The sequence below is a fragment of the Lolium rigidum genome, chromosome 4, assembly GCF_022539505.1.
Source record: "Lolium rigidum isolate FL_2022 chromosome 4, APGP_CSIRO_Lrig_0.1, whole genome shotgun sequence".
NCBI lineage: Eukaryota > Viridiplantae > Streptophyta > Magnoliopsida > Poales > Poaceae > Lolium > Lolium rigidum.
In genome coordinates, this window is record NC_061511.1 from 56,840,737 (window position 1) to 56,855,626 (window position 14,890).

The window sequence follows — 14,890 nt, forward strand, 5'->3', positions numbered from 1 at the left end:
AATCCATTTTAACCAAACCAAACAGTAGAGTTCTTTTAACACCCAACACGAGCATATATTGTTCTTATAAGCTGGCTGGGTAGGAGTGCAAGTATGTCTATTGGCCAATAAACACACTTGTTCTCTTCATTCATTCATTCATTTACTCAAGACCCAGCTAACCAAAAACTGATATTTATAAAAGAACAAATCATGTTCAGGTCAACAAAAAGAAAAACCTAACACTTATCAATTGTAACTCCAAATAATAGCCGGTAAAGAACACACGTTAATGCTTCGTTCACTACCCAACCGGTAATAAAAACTAGTGATTAAGCTAGTTAATCAATCGAAATTAATTAGCAGGGAGTGCTCAAAATTTGGAGGACGGTTTAAACAACGAGGAGAATAATGTAGGCAAGCACAATGTGTAACATGTAGTGTAATTTTCAATGTGTAACATGTAGTGTAATAATGTGGAACAGTGCGGGAGTCTAAATCTCGCAACAAGCAACAAGCCAGCAAAAGGAGGTTGCTGCTAATTCAGAGCAGAACATTGACTAATCGACTTGTCCGGACCAAGGTTTGAGATATTTATACCACATGGCTAACGACTAATAGGCATCTACATAAAGGTTTGAGCATATATTGTTCTTCATAACTGAGAATATACAGACAAACACTAATAGTGTCAGGTTTATTGTAACTCAGAAGCTAGACAATAACATGACCCCAAACAAAGACTTGCAAATTTTCAATCAAAATGCTATATCACTCATACTACGACGTGCATATGTTTCAATCAAGGCAAGAGCAAAACTGATTAGAAAGGCGGCAAGCTTCTAGAAATATTTGGAAGGCAATCCAGAGACAAACATGAGACCAATGTGATATGCAAGGCCTACATGACTCAAATAATGTACTAAGGAGTCCAACAAACATTAGTAAAGTACTTCTGCACATAGTGCCATACCAGTTGTGCTAGTGAACAAAACTAATCTATGGAGCATATTAATAATCAAGAGCTCAGCATAGTTCACTCAAGGCCTGATGTGCCAGAATATATGTGGCAGGCTAGTAATATTCAGCACTAAAGAATTTTCAAATATGTGCTCAGACCAAAGCTTCTTTTTGTATCCATCCCTAGCTCTGATGCAATGACTCCAACAGCCTAAACTGATGTGTGACATGCCACTGAACTACTCAAATATAACAAGGCAAATAATATCATGCGTGCATGCATGCATTTGGCACATAAAAAGCCAAGTGATAATAAGTTCGCAGCTGCAGATAGTGAGCTACAACTAGATAACAAAAACCATCGAGCGAGCCAGCAAATCCTTAATAATTTCATAGCTACACGCCATAATTTCCGTTGGAGATCAACACATGATACTAAATCAAAGCAGTGCCAATACAAAATTCTAAGAAGCATAAGCAAGCAGTGCTGACATAGACCAGCCATAAAAACACCACATACCGTCAAATTTCCTAGCTACATAATATAGCTTCTATTGGAGATCATCACAGAACACTAAGCCAAAGCAGCGCCAATACAATAGATTTACAACCACACCACCAGAGTCCTAAATGAGAAGAAACAAGAGAGGAACCTGACATTCACCTAGACCCACCAAGTCGAAGACGAAGGTCACTGCTACCAACAAGATAGATCCAGCGGCCATGGCTACCAAGATGAAATCCCTGACACACACACACATGCAGAAAAAGTGCTCATGAACTGGTACAATTCTTAAATTCTTCTTAAAAGAAAGAATTACTAAAGCTAGAAAACATTCAAGTCAGGCAACAATTTCCATGTTAGACATACAGAGTACATGTAGATGTCATTTCCAAGCTAGGCAAGAATTTGTCTACTGTCTCCACACTCAATTCAAACCGGAAAGGAGAAACAATTTCCAAGTCACAGCAGGGATATACTGTGCATTTTAATCGACCAATTGCAGCTGGCCGACACCGACAATCAACATACATGCAAAATAATCTATATTTGCTTCGCTGACCCAAGTCTGAACCTAGCAACTTACACATCATCCTAAAAGCCAAGTAAATACTATATACATCTAGAGAGCATTTTGGAGCAAAATTTAAAAGGAACCACAAATTGGTCCGGGTTCAATATTCCTTGCTAAAACAAGTTATCAAGCTAGCAAATATTCTCCAAGTCAGGCAACAGCCAGTTTAGGGGCATCTTTAGATAAGGCAGCAACAAAACTATTCTCTAAAAGGAAGCAATTTGTTTGTTGAATTAAAAAAAAAGAAACTAACTTTGATCTAGTCCGGATCATATGAGCTCTAGAAGCGCAACCAAGCCCACACACTACCACAACAATATACAACACACCCTCTTAAAAAAGAACTGAAGCTCCAAATGAAGCCCACACTAAAAAAAATCCAGTTCATGGTTGACATCACTAAATTCAACAAAACCAAGCCAACAAGCACATGACATTTGCGCCTTCTGGTTTAAGGGAGTTTACCATGTCGTCATTTGCTGCGTTTGCCTGCATCCGCTTCATGTTTGGTTGGCTGCACCTGCACCCAAACAAGCAAACTGTAGCTAGTGAACCAAGACGGCAAACCCAACAGAGAGAAAAAAGACAAGCTATTGATGCTAGTACAAAGGCACCACCACAACACAAACATGGACAAGCTTGCGGACTAGAAGGAGCAGCAAGAGCACGAACATTAGTGTTGTAGCCGAAGCAGAACACCACCGCCATCGCCATAGTTGCAGTGCAATGGTCACACCACCGCCACACGGCAGCGGGGCCACTTGAAGCCACCGACATAACACCAAAAAAACATCATTGGTGCGGGATTTTCCTTTGCGATATGCTGAACAGCTTCTTCCAGTTTCCCTGCAATGTAAAACCCAAAATACCCGTAGATTAGTAAACGAAACAAACTTTGATGTGAACTAGTGGAGAAGGAAACATGAGTACCTTCTGCCACATGGCTTCCATCACCATGGCCATTCCTTCCTAGGAGACGTCGCTGCTCTCCTCGGTCGCCTCCACCAAACATCCCCTTGTTGGAAACATAGGTAAAAGGTAAGTGCTATTATTTGATTCATCATGTGATGATCAGACCAGATGGATAGGTAAGGATAACAAGCAAGAACAAAGTAGTTGTATCCTGAGACTGCAATCCACAACATGTACATGACGTGCCAAACAACCACAATATCAAATGAATCATTCTTCAAGACAAAGTATATATGATATAACATCAGACTTTACATCCGTTTTCACCATCACAGAGAACACCCAACAGCAACATCGACTACTTAGCTAATGCAAGCAATCAAGCAAATCTGCACAAACAGTCTATGCATAAGAAGAAAATTCATGTGTTGTGAACCTCACAAGTGCAAGATTCAGCACTGTCCTATGCATAATCATCAGCAAACTACCCAAAAACAAATCTCTAGCGCTGACCAAATGGTTTGCCCATCTAAGCATCTATGCATAAGCAGAGAAAATCGTATGTGCTATGAACCTGAAACTGTACAAAATTCAGTGTTGCCTATTGGCACAACTCCATTTGTTGCTACAATGTACGGATAATGAGCAGCAACCAATAATAATAAAAAAGAATAGCAAGTGTAGTTGCTACGCATGTAGTACCAATTCAGACGCCAGAATTTAATTAGTGGGAAACGAAAACCATCAATGCATCTGCTGTCTACACATTCGATTCAACAGCAAAAGGAAGGATTTTTTTTTTGGCAAAAACACAAGTAGGAGGGGGAGGAGATGGACCTCACCGGCAGCAGCAGCAGGTCGGGGACGTCGCGCGCCGGCAGCAGGAGGAGCAGCTCGGCGCTGTGGCTGGCGGCTGAAGCAGCATGTGGACGAGGCCGTGAAGTCGCCCGCTTCTTCCCCGGAGGGGACGCCGGCAGCAGCGCCTCGGAGGCGACCACCAGAAGCAGCTCAGGGAACCAGCGAGCACCTAGGATTTCACGGTTGACAATCGATTGGAGGCGAGGGATTGGACCGCGGGGAGGGTGCTGGAGGTTCGGCGGAGAATGGCGAGGTCGGGCGGCGGTGAGAATGGAGCGGTGGAGCTGGGGCATGGCTGAGATCTCACAGGAAGTCATGGAGAGAGGGGGTTTCGGGAGAGGATTGGGTCGACGGAGAGAAGGTCTAGGGCCGGTGGCCGGCCGTCGCCGCAGGTGAGGAGACGTAGTGGCCGGCGGCTGTGGGTGGAGGTGAGATAGGTTGGGTCTGGTCACAGGGAGAGTTGGACTGCTCACGCGATATGCACGCGATGTGTTTGTCCCGAAGCGACGCCTCTTTGAGTAACGAGACGTTAATTAATCAAGCTATAATGAATGGCCTCTTGGCTCCTCGGGACTATGTATATATGCGACTTTTACTCCTCGGAGGAGTATTCGTTCATGGCTATAAAAAAAACTAGGCTACATCTCACGTGTATTAGATGACATCCAATACTACTAACAATATGCATACACTTCATCGACCCAACACATGCACTTATACCCAAGTAATTGGGACAAAACTATAGCTAAATTATCCCCTCTTCCCCCGCCTCTCGTTGCGACCATGATGCAACTCGTCAAGCGGGTAAACACACATGCCCTTGAACGTCGCCAGCATTTCCCACATTTCAATGAATAGCGGCGACGGTAGTTTCACGCTACCGATGTCTTCGTCGGTGATCTGCCCCTTGCCAACGGCAGGGGGGTTGAAGATGCGAGCCGCGAGGGTATGTGTCGCTTGCTCTCTACCGCAAGATCGTCCCTTTCGACCGATCCCCACCGCCATGCTGACTACGGCTCGCCTGTCCGTGTCGCGGCCTTTGTTATGGGCGGAAATGTGTGTAGGCTGCCAAGGCCCTCACGCAATGGCATCGTCAAGGACAAAATCTTCTATAAGGGTCGAAAATTCACCAAAGTGGTGGACATGCCTGTTATGTTTTTGATGAAATGTTCGTTCGTCCTTGTGCTCATTTACCCATATGACGACCGAGAGAATCCACATTGTAAAATAATGTTATGCATGAGAATGAGTTCACTTGCAACAGGAAAACCCCACTCGCGACCTATTGTCCCCCGCGAACGATAGTGCCGCACCGCCGCCTCCCTCGTCCCTCGCCCCTCCTCATCTTCTCCCCCGCCATCATCGGCGTGCGTCGTCGGGCAAGGCCTGGAAGGCGGCGGTTGCCCATCGACTTTTCCCTCTCGATGTTGCGCCTCCACAGGTAGGTGCGGTCGGTTGGTGCTCGTCTACCGTCAGCGGTTCAGCGTGGCGGCTTGAGACCCGCATGTCGGGTGGGAGGAGGTGCAGCAGCGTCATCGTTGGCGGCGAAGCGGTGCAAGCGGAGGTGCTAGGCGGGCTCGTTCGGCCCAGATTGGGGCCCATCTGGGCGGGACGGGCCATATGCCCCTGGCGCGCCGGCGATGCTCCCTGGAGAGAAGGCGCGGCGGCGGTGGCTAGGTGGTGGCGGTGCTCCGACCGGCCTGCTGCAGTATGGCTATGGGGACTTTAATTTGCGGGTCTGTGAGGGACCGGCCGGGCCAGTGTGGGCTAGGTTTGACCTCGCCGCCATGTCCGGTTGGCTACCGCGAAGGTCGTGGAGGTAGTTCCCTTCGCGTGGCTGAGGTACTGCTACCCCCGACCCGATTGCCTCTCTTTTCTACGTCCAAGCCCTGCTCCGGTGACCATAGCGATATGGCGAGGATGGCTTCAAGACCGTGGTGAAGTGTGCTGGTGGGCGGAAAGTTAGGTGGAGCACGTCGAATCGTCCGGGTTTGTGGGTTTGGTGGGCGGGAGAAATCCTGGTCGGCATGCCCGACACCAACGCGGTGACGCATGCGGGTGTCGCCCTACCTTAACGAAGGGCGTTGGTTGTCCCTCTTCCCCAATCCCTTCCGTGTATCGGGGGAAACCCTAGGACTAGTCCGTGCTGCAGCGATGTTGTCGTCACTTTCTTTGTTGAAGGTGTTGCCTGATATGCAGCGCTTTGGTGTGCTAGGAGTGTTGTGGAATTCTACGGAGGGCGTAGAGGTTGCGAGTCGTCTTTGTTCTTGTCGAGCTATCGGTGTCGGCATTGTTTTCTCTCTTTTTTTTTGGGCTTGGTTTTGCTGCAGCTCCAGCGTGCTTGTTGTATCGGTTGGTTACTATATTAATATAGCAGGGCGAAAACCTATTGAGAGAGAAAGAGAGAGAATAGTTATGCATGGCTAACTATAGGTAGCTTTGTACTTTTAGTGGGGAGATAAAACTTCGAGAGTAGTATATGCATGGATTTTATTATTTTAAAAAAGTCAAACTATCTTAAGTGTGATCAAGGTTTTACCACAAAATGTTAACATGCAAAATATAAAATCAATACCATTAGATATATAATGAAATATATTTTCATATGGCATCTATAAAATATGATATTTGTTGATAGATTCTGCAAAAAAATTGATCAAACTTTACTTGGTTTGACTTTCTAAAAAATCTAAGAAAGCTTTGGGATGGAGGTAGTATATGCATGGATTTTCACACGCACCGAATTGTTTGGAAGCGGCCAGACCAAGGTAGCTATATTCACACGTGTATAGTTTTCTGATTTATCCTCAAATAAATAAGTGTAGGCTATAATTTTATATGTTTTCCAAAAATTAAATATTATGTTTACAATGATGCATCTCACATAAAATCAGAGGGATCTCTCTGTTATTATCACCGTCGGGGAGAAACCACCTCCCCTCGAATGGGGTCATAATATGAGCTTATAAGCATGGTTTGAAGAGGAAAATCCCTATAGTCAACTGTGAATAAAAAAGAGCTTTTGTTGAGTGCCCAAGATTCTACACTAGACAAAGGGCTTAAGGTGGAGCAAAAAGCCCAGCCATGCCCTAGATCGAGCCCCCTCTACTTCCGCGAGACATTGGTGTCGCTAGGTGGTCTCGTCTATTAGATGCATTCTGATCATGGGAGAGATGCTCTTGGTGTATAACCAATCTCCCCTATGTTCTTCCCAGAGGAGGAGCTACTACGTGGTTGGGTTAGCTAGAGGGAGTTGAGCCCTGCAATGGCGAGGAGGATGGGACGTTTACTCGTCAGAGGTTGTGGCAGTTGTAAGGCCTAGAGAGTTTCTCCATATACATAGCCGTGTAGTGCAAGTGTGTAGTAGATGGGTGCTCCTTGTGAAAGGAAAAACATGGGTCCGATGTATCTAGGCGGGATGGGCCGTCTGCCCCTGGCGCGCCGGTGATGCTCCCTCGAGGCATAGAAGGCGCGGCGGCGGTGGCTAGGTGGTGGCGGTGCTCCGGCCGGCTTGCTGCAGTATGGCTGTGGGGACTTTGCGGCCTGTGAGGGCTCGGCCGGGCCAGTGTGGGCCTGGTTTGACCTCGCAGCCATGTCCGCTTGGCTACCGCGAAGGCGGTGGAGGTAGTTCCCTCCCGCGTGGTTGAGGTGCTGCTACCCCCGACCTGACTGCCCCTCTTCTCTACGTCCAGGCCCTGCTCCGGTGACCATAGCGAGATGGCAAGGATGGCTTCAAGACGCGGTGGAGTGTGTTGGTGGGTGCCAATTTAGGTGGAGCCCGTCGAATCGTTCGGGTTTGTGGGTTTGGTGGGCGGGAGAAATCCTGGTCGGCATGCCCGACACCGACGCGGTGACGCCTGCGGGTGTCGCCCTACCTTCCTGAAGGGCGTCGGTTGTCCCTCTTCCCCAATCCCACGCTCGTATCGGGGGAAACCCTAGGACTAGTACGTGCAGCAATGATGTTGTCGTCACTTTCTTTGTTGAAGGTGTTGCCTGATATGCAACGCTTCACTGTGCTAGGAGTGTTGTGGAATTCTCTAGAGGGCGCAATGGTTGCGAGTCATCTTTGTTCTTGTCGAGCTACCGATGTCGGTATTGTTCTTTTTTTTTCTGGGCATGTTGAAAGGTCGGTGGTAGTGCTTGGTAAGGTGACGACGAACCAGACCTCACGGGGATCTCTTCGTTATTGTCACCGTCAGAGATAACGATGATGACACCGCCGGGGAGAAACCACCTCCCCTTGAATGGGGTCATAATACGAGCTTTAAGCGTGGTTTGGAAGAGGAAAACCCATATATAGTCAACTATGAATAAAAAAGAGCTTTGTTGAGTGTCCAAGATTCTACACTAGACAAAGGGCTTAAGGTGGACCAAGAAGCCCTAGATCGAGCCCCGTCTACTTCCGCGAGAGACTTTGGTGTCGCTAGGTAGTCTCGTCTATTAGATGCATTCCAATCATGTGAGAGATGCATGCTCTCGGTGTCCAACCAATCTCCCTATGTTCTTCTTAGGAGGATGGAACGTTTAGTCATCGGAGGTTGTGGCAGCTGTAAGGCCTAAAGAGTTTCTCCATATACATAGCCGTGTAGTGCAAGTGTGTAGTAGATGGGTGCTCATTGTGAAAGGAAAAACATGGATTCGATATATCTATACACACCGGTTGAGAAACTTGTATAAGGTGACAAAATACAGCAATAGACATGCACGCCTGTACTATAAGGTGACGAAATAGAGCAATCCATAATAATCGAGCGCCAAAACCAAATTTAGAAATTCAGGGATGGAAAACGAAAACTGATTTTAGAGCCCAAATTTTGAATCTAGGCCAAGCGGAAGATCTGGGGCGTCCAAACCAGCATCATACCGATGGTCACGATGCTCCATGCCACGGATCGGTAACGTGGAGTCACAAAATTTAACCACAATATGGTTGGGTTGGGTGGCGGCACAATTTCCGTGGGATCAGCAGTAATGGCGTCTAATTAACCACGGATGTGAGTTGTTGAGCGGCAAAATCCCATTGACTAGTGTCTACCCAACACAGTACAAACCAGTACACGAGACCACCACCTCCTCCTCGCCGCCGGCAGGTCCGCCGCCTCCGTTTCCTGCCCTCCTGGCGAGCGGGGAGCACCCCACGGACGAGGGTCTCGCGGGAGCATCCACGCCGCCCGCCCACCATGCTGTGGCCGGCGAGCTAGCCCAGCAAGAAGGCCAAGCGGGCCAAGGGCAAGGGAGGGGCGGAGCTGCATCCCTCGTCCCCGTGTCCGGTGTGGACGCGCAACGCAGCCGCAGGCGATGCGGTTTCTGTCCACGCGCCGCTCCCGACCTCGCCGCCTCCGTGGGCGCCGACGGCAGGGAAGCCATGGCCGCAGCCAGGGCACATCCGCTCGCCAGACTCTCCAGCTCGACCGCGACGTGCAGGAGATCGAGCTGCTCGGCACCAAGGTCCATCGCGGCGACCACGGCACTTCAAAGGTTGATTTTTTCCCCTTGGATGCAGACCCTATTCGGTTTTGCTTTGGACCTCACTCAGTATTAGGCCTCCATTAGCAGCAACTCTGTTTAGCAACAACGGCATAATTAGAAAGGTGAATCCGTTGCGTAATTTCGTGAGATTAGGAGACGCCCCATGTCTTTTTTCTTCCTTCGTATTTTGATCTTCTACTGCGAACTGGAGGGTCAGATTGCAACGATGTGCTGCAGACTGCAATACTAGAGTATTTATCTCCAGATATCTCGTTGCCAAGTTAAGTGAGTGACCGTGTTGGTGATTTCTCTTCTACATATGTCTTTTGCTTGTCTCTGTTTTCCCCAAGCTAATGATTATGTCAACTTGCATTTTTTTGAAACAGCTAATTGCTGATGAAATTTCGGTTAGGGAGTTGACTTTTTTTTTGTCGAATTAAGACGGTTTTCTTCATTCATGAACCATTGATGTTTCATGGATTCTGATTCTAAGGTGCTATTTTTGTTGTTTGTACAGTGTATTACATTCTTGATCCGTGTGCTAACCTGCATCTGATATGGGGATGGGCAACACAGGCAACAGTGAGGCTCCGTGACGGCCATGGCTGACAGGAGGAGCAGACCAGTCAGAAACTCGCTGCGGCGCAAGACTGTCGGCGGGGAGGCGTCGAGGACGAGTACGTGTTTGCCTTCGCGAGGTGCTACTGTTGGTCTCCATGGGGAGCCGCCACCCGCGACCTCCCTGACCACCTCCGCGAGATGCCACTACTGGCCGCCATTCTGTTTGCAGCGAGCTTGGCATGCCTGATGGTGCGCCGCCTCCATGACTTATAAGCATGCATTTCTTTTAATATAAATTCTCCATGCAACCGTTCTTCTGGTTGACTGTTCTTTTTGTTATTGGCCAACTGTCAACTGACATAAAAATAATTTTGCAGAGATATGGTCTGTTGCATGTTGCTCATCTGCCATGCTCGCGCTTCCTGGTGTGGCTGGCCGAGTGGGCCAAGGGCAGGGAAGGCCGGAGGGGCCAAGCTCCAACCATATTCTCGGTGGCTGGTTGGGACGAGCAACGCGGGCGACGACCGTGTTAGGCAAGAGGTGCTCCAACCATATTGGGCTGTCAGAAGCTTGCTGGCGGCAGGGAGGCGTGGAGGAGAGACGGTGGTTGCCTTCGCGAGGTGCTGCCGCCTGCCTCCATGGGGAAGCCGCCGCCGGCAATCTCTTGTTGCCCTCCACCATTCCGTGTCGTAGCAGGATGCCACCCCAACAAGCTTCTCCCCAGTGAGCTCTCTCTCCTCCTCCATGTAGCCTTGCTAAAATTTCCTTCTCTCCTGTTGAATTGAGCATGTCAGTAGTAAATAAAAGCTTGGCGTATATAAAACCCCACAAGGTTAATTTCAGGTGCGATCGATAGATCGATCTCATCAGCATCGTATATGTGTGTGTTAGAGCATATGTTAGTATATTCTCAGAAACTGCTCAGTTCAGATGCTTAACCAAAATATATGCTAAGTTTTTTTTGCATCTGGTTGCAGCTGTTGCACAGGCGTGGCTGGGATCTTAGAGAAGGTCCTGGAGAGAGGGGGTTTCGGGAGAGGATTGGGTCGACGGAGGGGAGGTCTAGGGCCGGTGCCGGTGGCCGGCCGGCCGGCGCCGCAGAGGAGGAGACGTAGTGGCTGTCATTAGGAGAAGATTCTCGGTGTCTGTCAGTTCATTCCATTTGTTGCTTGTGTAAAACTATATGGTTGAAACAAGTAATTCATACACGTGGCAAGAGGAGGTTATGGTTATGCAGATATACAGATTCCACTCACGAACAAAGGTTTAAAGTTCAATCAGATGTATGATTATTGGCATTTTTCTTTTGTCCGGTTATGATGGCTGCATTGTTGGCTTCACTAGGAGAAGATTCTCGGTGTCTATCAGTTCATTCCATTTGTTGCTTGTGTAAAACTATATGGGTTTGTCGCCGGAACCTTTGATGCTGATGTTTGTACGTAAGACTGTAAGAGGTCTTATATTTATGCGAGCAATATATTTCTTCCATGCCTTGTAAACGTCCTAAATTCCCCAATGAGCTTGTCAATTTACCACTCTGCTCTAATCATCAGTACTGTATTATATTGTGCTCTTGTGCACCCATAATCTTTCATGTTCAACACAACAGCATACCAAATTTCTGTTATTACAACACTGATCAAAATGTACTATTTCGTCAGGCTGGCCACTCTTAATCTGGGTATATTATTCTGATTCCCACTAAGATTAGGTAGAAATTCTCCAGCAACAACCAGCAAACAAGGGATGACTTCTTAATCAACCAGCACTTCACCCAAGCAAGGCTATATTTATGCAGATGGGAAGTACTAGCAAATCTGACAAAATGTAAACACGAAGTTTCAGTTCTGTCTACTTTGTCCTAATGTACAATAACTTCAGTCACAAGAAAAAAACGAAATGCTTGTAGAACAACAATTGATTCTTTATTTGATATCCCCTCTCGGAAGACACTGAAGCACAAGCAAACAGTTATGAACAGTGGATAGAAATTCAGATTTGCAGTACGTACTCGTGGTAATCGACAGGAACAGAAACTGTGTAGCACAACAGATGCCCAGATTTGTTGATATGCGCGACGTGCGAATTGCTTAGCTGAGTACAAGAACACTGCACTAGCAGTTCTGCCACTAAGGTAGGGAAAAAATTCCGAGTTCAGAATACAATGTTGGGCCAAGCTCCTACAGTAATATACAATCAAGGACAGTAGCATCGCTATTCAACTGAGGCAACAACCGCATCCAGGTGAGGAGATCGATCGACCCCCTTTGCTCCGGCAGCCGACGCGTGCCCGGGCTAGGATTTCGGTGGATCCGGCGGGGAGGAGGGAGAGTCGCCTGCTCCCGCGACGGCGGCGCGCTTGCGGGCGATGAATGCCTCGAGGACCTTGCGCCGCTCGGCGGCCTTGGCGCGCTGGGGCTCGATGTTGGCGTAGGAGAGGCGCGCGGCGACGGCGATGAGCAGGGCGCCGGTGAGGAAGAGGCCCGCTGTGGCGGCGCGCTGCCTCCGGGTCGCCGCGTACTGCAGCCACACCATCTCGCCTCAACTAGCACGGGGTGTGGAAGACGGAACGAAATGAATTGCCGTAAACGGTTCGTGAAGACGTATTAATGCAAACGCGTGTTTCGTATCGTGGTTGCAAATAAGCAACACGGTGACGGGAAGCAGATCAGAGCATGAGTACTGTCAGCAACAAGAAGATAATTAACAGGCCAGCTTCCAGGTAGCATTGCTTTCGGTTGCTTTGCTCCATGGCCACGTACGCCTTTGCTTGGCCGAGCTACTCTACTCCTCTTCACCAATCATATGCACGTGGATACATGTACGTGGCCTACCTAGTGTAACACGTTTACTTAGGGCACAAGGAAACGTGCTCAATTTCTTGGTTTCTATTGGCCGGCCGATCTAATTAACAACTTCTTTATTATAAATATTTCAAGAGATTCACAAAGATGGTACAATGATTAACCTAAACCCGTCTAATTAGCGATAGGTGTCGCAACACGTGTGAAGGGGCGGCAATGTGAGGGCCATTTGCCTTGACCCCGCACCTACGCGCATCATCTAGAACTGAAGGTTACACCAAGTGAAAGCACGATCCAGTCCAACAGATCCTGAGGAAGCACCGTTACACATGCTCCAGAAGTCAACGCTGGCTGTCATCTATCACTGAACGCACCCTTAGGACATAGATCAATGTAGTATTAACCTTTGCCAGGCCTGCCATCGACGTCACCATGGCGCCAGACAGCACCACCGCCCCGCTTGCCACGTATGACACCAAGTACCCGATGCACCACGCTGCCTGCGACAAGGAAGATGCAAACCGCTCCACCTCTTGCCTCCACCATCTAGCGAGTTGCTCCAAACACAATGCCCTCATGAGGGAGATCGATGCCGAAAGCACCGACATTGTCCGATTCGAGATCCCGGATCTAGGGTTTCCTCGGAGCGGGACGAGTGAGAAGATGCCAATGGCAAAGGTGATGCCTTCAACAAGGTGACAACGCCATCGTCCACCATGACCATAGTTAGAGCTCGGTTTTCACCGGCAGTTGCACTTCCCCAACTAACCGCATGGCATGACTAACCGGTCGACCACCTTCGGTGGAGGAGGATGCCACCATCGCCATGCTCGATTTCCTCATAACGCGGATGAAGCCCTGGATCAACGGGGTGTCGACGTCGAACAACAAAACATGAGCTATAGGTTAAGACCCGTCCGAGCCCATCTTGACCTAGATCGGGCCCGCCTGGACCACACCACCATCGCCCGCACACCGTGCTCCTGGCCGCCAAGTTGCTAATATACACTCAAATAGTCTGAGCGAATAATCTACATTGCTTGGCCAAGTTCCTAATACACACTCAAAGAAGTGAGTAGCATCGCTATTCAACTCAGGTAGCACCTGCAAGTGCATCCAGAAGGAAATCGATCGCCTTTGCTCCGACAGCAGAACGTATATAGTGATACCATCCACGAAACGATATCATGATACAAGTTCTCAAAATTCAAATTTTGAAATATCTAAAAACCTTGGAAAAGATTATCAGTGTTCACACGATGCCTCAGCTCCTTACTCGCTGGCACGGGGTGTAGAAGATGGAACAGAATGGATCGCCGTAACCGGTCCGTGCAGACTTATTACCATGACCACGGGTTTCGTATCGGGAAAGCAGAGCAACACGGAACAGAGCAGGGCTCGAGTCCTTTTATTTTCGACAAAAAGCATATATTAATACTAAATTACCCTATCAGCATTACGGATGTAGAAGAGAGCTCAAGTGATGTCAGAAAGAACGACATAGACAATTGACATCTAATTGACTCGCATTCGTTCGTTGTTGCCTCGACGGATAATTACAGAATGCACGCGTGCACGAACTGGAGTACTAGGTGTGTATTCCAGCGACAGAAGAGTCTAACTGGTCCAGCTCCTGGACGACCCTATCGGTGACTTTGTGCAAGGTCGACGGCGCTGGAGCTGCTGCTTGAGTATGCGCCAGGCGAGCCGGCGGCAGGGACCTCGTCGTCCTCCTCCTCCTCAGCGATGGGGTCGAGGCAGCCTGTCGCTGCCCGGCGAAGGCGGAGGCGCTGCAGGCGTAGGACGCGGAGGGTGTCCGTGGGCGCCACCTCATCGGCGGCGGCGAAGCAGCAGACGGCGCAGGATCTCGCGGCGGAGGCCATGGGAGATGAGTCGATGATGGTATCTTCACTTGTCGACAGATCACTAGATCAGTTGTACACCGTAATGTAAGAAGGGCCAGTGGAGTCGAAGTTTCTTCAACTCTGTGGAGTGCTTGGTTATTTGTTCATGGAGATCTCGGTCTGCTTATATAAGCCGGCCGGCCGGCCGTCGGAGTGGTGGTGGAGCACGCTACTGATTTGTGCCTGCCCATGTCGGCTGCCGCGTGCGTACGTGCTGCAGGCAGCTTCCAGGTAGTTGGTTTAGCATCGCTTTCGCACGCTTTGCTCCATGGCCACGCGCGCCTTTCATTTAATTTTCGATTATGCCACGTACGTGTACGTCTTTGCTTGGCCGAGCTACTCTACTCCTCTTCACCAATTATATGCA

The 14,890-nt window shown here is 48.7% G+C and overlaps 1 protein-coding gene across 1 annotated transcript in view; it reads left to right on the forward strand.

Annotated features, from left to right (window-relative positions):
* Nucleotides 1–11,153, forward strand: part of LOC124647100 (protein IQ-DOMAIN 2-like) — a 35,529-nt gene extending 24,376 nt beyond the window's left edge. The window contains exon 4 of the mRNA XM_047187086.1: nt 11,012–11,153. The gene's annotated coding sequence lies outside the window, so the exon portion shown is untranslated. The remainder of the gene's footprint in view (nt 1–11,011) is intronic.
* The last annotated feature ends 3,737 nt before the right edge of the window (nt 11,154–14,890 follow it).